Source organism: Ovis canadensis, chromosome 11 (genome assembly GCF_042477335.2).
Source record: "Ovis canadensis isolate MfBH-ARS-UI-01 breed Bighorn chromosome 11, ARS-UI_OviCan_v2, whole genome shotgun sequence".
In the NCBI taxonomy this organism is placed as follows: domain Eukaryota; kingdom Metazoa; phylum Chordata; class Mammalia; order Artiodactyla; family Bovidae; genus Ovis; species Ovis canadensis.
This window is the reverse complement of record NC_091255.1, coordinates 47,637,638-47,642,037: the sequence shown is the minus strand read 5'-3', so window position 1 is coordinate 47,642,037 and position 4,400 is coordinate 47,637,638. Positions and strand designations below refer to the sequence as shown.

At 42.0% G+C, this 4,400-nt stretch overlaps 1 pseudogene; it reads right to left on the bottom strand.

Annotated features, from left to right (window-relative positions):
* Nucleotides 1-2,140: 2,140 nt before the first annotated feature.
* LOC138415470 (small ribosomal subunit protein eS19 pseudogene) lies at nucleotides 2,141-2,578 on the bottom strand (annotated as a pseudogene).
* Between the last annotated feature and the right edge of the window lie 1,822 nt (nucleotides 2,579-4,400).

Genomic DNA, 4,400 nt, shown 5'->3' with positions numbered 1-4,400 from the left:
GACTATACCTGTGAAGGGGCTTCTCTGATGTCTTAGTGGTAAAGAATCCACCTGCCAATGCAGAAGTCTCGTGTTCGATCCCTGGGTCTGGAAGATCCCCTGGAGAAGGAAATAGCAAACCACTCCGGTATTCTTGCCTGGGGAATCCCAAGGACAGAGGAGACTGGCTGGCTACTGTCCATGGGGGTCACAGAGAGTCAGATATAACTAAGAGACTAAATAGCAGCACCACCTGTAAAGCTATCACCAAGTCAAGATAATGAGCATATCCATTGCCCCAGGAAGAGTCCTTGTTTCCCCTTTTAATCTCTTGCTCTTACTGTCCTCTACCTTTTCCTCGCATCTGTAGGTAACCACAGATGTGTTATCTGTCCCTATAGATTAGTTTGCATTTTCCAGATGTTATTAATTCATGGAATCATACAGGACATACTGTTTGTTGCCTGGCTTCTTTCACGTAGCATAATCATTTTGAGATTCATCTATGTTGTTGTGTGTATCAACAGTCCATTGCTTCTTGTTGCTGAGCAGTATTCCATGGTATGGATATTATAATTTGTTTATTCATTCACTTGTTGATGGGCATTTGGGTTTCCAGTGTTGGCTATTACAAACAAAGCTGCTGTGAATGTTTCCATAGAAGTCTTTGTGTGGTTATATGCTTTCATTTCTCTTGGGTTGATAACTTGTGAGTGGAATTGCTGGTCATAGGGTAGGTATCTGTTTAACATTTTAAGACACTGGCAAACTGGTTTCCACAGTGGTTGTACCACTTTACATTTTCGCCAGCAGTGTATGAGAGTTCCATTTGCTCCACATTCTAACCAACACTTGGTACTGTCATTAAAAAAAATATTTAAAGCTATTCCAGTATTGATATATCACTGTAGTTTTCATGTGCATTTCCCTAATGACTGATAATGAACATCCTTCCATATGCTTATTTGCCATCTGTATATCTTCATGGTCGAAGTGTTGGTTCAAATCTTCTGCCCTTTAAAAAAAATTCAGTTGTTTTCTAATGAAGTTTTAGCGTTCTTTTTATATTCTGAATGAAACTCCTTTATCACATACATGCTTTTCAAATACTCTCCTAGTCTGAGACCTGTCTTTTTATTCCTATAACAGTGTCTTTCAGATAGCAGACAGCTTCAATTTTTATAAAGTCCAATTTTTCAACTTTTTCTTTTAAAATGTTTTATCTGAGAAATCCTTGCCTAACAGAAGGTGGCAAAGATTTTCTCCTATGTTTTCTAGAAATTTTATACTTTTGGGCTTATGTTTAGGTCTTAGATGAACTTTGAATTAATTTTTATATTTGATGTGAGGTATTTTGTTTTGAATATGGATATCTACTTCTCCCAGAACCATTTGTTGAAAAGATTATCCTTCTACCCCTTAGACTGCCTTTGCATCTTTATTAAAAATCAATTAATCATACGTGTGTGAGTCTACTTATAGACTTTCTACTCTCTTTCTTTGGTCTATTTCTCTGTCTTGAGGCCAACATGCAATAGCTTCCTGATAACCTTGAGTTTACGTAGTGTAAGTCTTCCAACTTGTTTTCTTTTTTATTTATCTATTTGGCTGCATCAGGTCTTAGTTTCAGCTCCAGTTGAGGTACGTGGCCTCAGTAGCCCTGCAGCATGTGGGATCTTTGTTCTTTTGTAGGGCATCAAACCCACGTCCCTTGCACCAAAAGGCAGATTCTTAACCACTGGACTACCAAGGAAGTCCCAACTTGTTTTCTTTTTAAGTGAGGCAGTTTATTAACCCAGCATTTGTTCTGGAAATGTTTTTTTAAATTTTATTTATTTATTTATTTATGGCTGTCCTGGGGCTTCATTGCTTCTTGGGTTTTGCTCTAGTTGCAGTGAGTGGGGGGAACTCTCTAGTTACGATGTGCAGGCTTCTCACCGAAGTGGCTTCTCTTGTTGTGAAGCAAGGGCTCTAGGGCACATGGGCTTCAGTAGTTGTGGTTCCCGGGCTCTAGACTACAGGATCAACAGTTACGGCCCATGGGCTTGGTTGCTCTTAGGCATGTGGGATCTTCCCTGATCAGGGATGGAACCCCTGTCTCCTGCATTGGCAGGTGGATTCTCTACCACTGAGCCACCAGGGAAGCCCCCAGGCATTTGTTCTAATGCTTCTCATTGGCAGCTGCCCTGTCTGGCATTCTGTCCATATCTCTCTATCTTTGAGGTGCCAGCTTGTGACCCCCATTTGCTCCTTGTCCACCATTTTCAGCCCTTCCAGGGCTTGGAGGAATTGGAAGGCCACACTCTTGGAGCCCCAGTGAAGTTGCTGGATGTGAGGTGGCTGTTCTGATGTCCCCATAGATCTTGGTCATGGAACCTATCTTGCACATCTCCAGAGACAGAGGTGCACCACCGTGGAAGTCATTCCACAGCTCTCGCTGTAGTTAGTAAGGTCTTTATGCTTGGCCATCTTGATGGTGTCTGCCCATCCAAGGGCTTTCAGCTTCCTGGAGAAAGGCTGCCAAAGCCCTGATGAACTCCCGCTGGTTCACCTCTTTTACAGTAACTCCAGGCACTGTGGATTCCTTGCTGCCAACCATAGGGAAGGGCTCTCCAATGTTCCCCTCCTCCTTCCTTTTTGAGGCTGTTTTGTCTATTCTAAGTCCCTTGTGTTTCCCTAAGAATTTTAGAATCAGCTTTTCAGTTTCTAAAAAAAAATCCTGCTGGGAATTTGACTAGAGTTTTATTGAATTTATAGGCTAATTGGGGGGAAATTGATATTTTAACAATATCAAGTCTTCTGATCCATGAGCATGGTATATCTCCATCTTATTGAGTCTCTTGATTTTTCTAAGCAGTGTTTTGTAGTTTTTTCAGTGTACAGATCTTCTGTATTCTTTGTAAAACTTATCTCTAAGTAGTTCATATTTTTTGATGCTAAATTCCAGATGTTCAAGCTGGTTTTAGAAAAGGCAGAGGAACCAGAGATCAAATTGCCAACATCCGCTGGATCATGGAAAAAGCAAGAGAGTTCCAGAAAAACATCTATTTCTGCTTTATTGACTATGCCAAAGCCGTTGACTGTGTGGATCACAATAAACTGTGGAAAATTCTTCAAGAGATGGGAATATCAGACCACCTGATCTGCCTTTTGAGAAACCTATATGCAGGTCAGGAAGCAACAGTTAGAACTGGACATGGAACAACAGACTGGTTCCAAATAGGAAAAGGAGTATGTCAAGGCTGTATATTGTCACCCTGCTTATTTAACTTATATGCAGAGTACATCATGAGAAATGCTGGGCTGGAAGAAGCACAAGCTGGAATCAAGACTGCTGGGAGAAATATCAATAACCTCAGATATGCAGATGACACCACCCTTATGACAGAAAGTGAAGAAGAACTAGAAAGCCTCTTGATGAAAGTGAAAGAGGAGAGTGAAAAAGTTGGCTTAAAGCTCAACATTCAGAAAACGAAGATCATGGCATCTGGTCCCATCACTTCATGGGAAAGAGATGGGGAAACAGTGGAAACAGTGTCAGACTTTATTTCTGGGGGCTCCAAAATCACTGCAGATGGTGACTGCAGCCATGAAATTAAAAGATGCTTACTCCTTGGAAGAAAAGTTATGACCAACCTAGATAGCATATTCAAAAGCAGGGACATTACTTTGCCGACTAAGGTCCGTCTAGTCAAGGCTATGGTTTTTCCAGTGGTCATATATGGATGTGAGAGTTGGACTGTGAAGAAGGCTGAGCGCCGAAGAATTGATGCTTTTGAACTGTGGCGTGGAGAAGACTCTTGCGAGTCCCTTGGACTGCAAGGAGATCCAACCAGTCCATTCTAAAGGAGATCAGCCCTGGGTGTTCTTTGGAGGGAATGATGCTGAAGCTGAAACTCCAGTAGTTTGGCCACCTCATGCAAAGAGTTGACTCATTGGAAAAGACTTTGATGCTGGGAGGGATTGGGGGCAGTAGGAGAAGGGGACGACAGAGGATGAGATGGCTGGATGGCATCACTGACTCGATGGAGGTGAGTCTGAGTGAACTCTGGGAGATCGTGATGGACAGGGAGGCCTGGCGTGCTGTGATTCATGGGGTTGCAAAGAGTTGGACATGACTGAGCGACTGAACTGAACTGTACATATTTTTTTAATTAAAAAATTTTTATTATTATTATTTTTTGGCTGCATCACATGGCATTCAGGATGTTAGGTCCCCCACCAGGGATTGAACCCACACCCCGTGCAGTGAAAGCATGAAGTCTTAACCACTGAACCACCAGGGAAGTCCTGGGTTGTTGTTGTTTTTTTTTAATTGCAATTTCCACATGTTCATTGCTAGACTATTGATTTTGTAGACTGGTCTTACATCTCACATGCATGTGTGTTAAGTCGCTTGAGTTGTGTCCAACTCTCTGAGA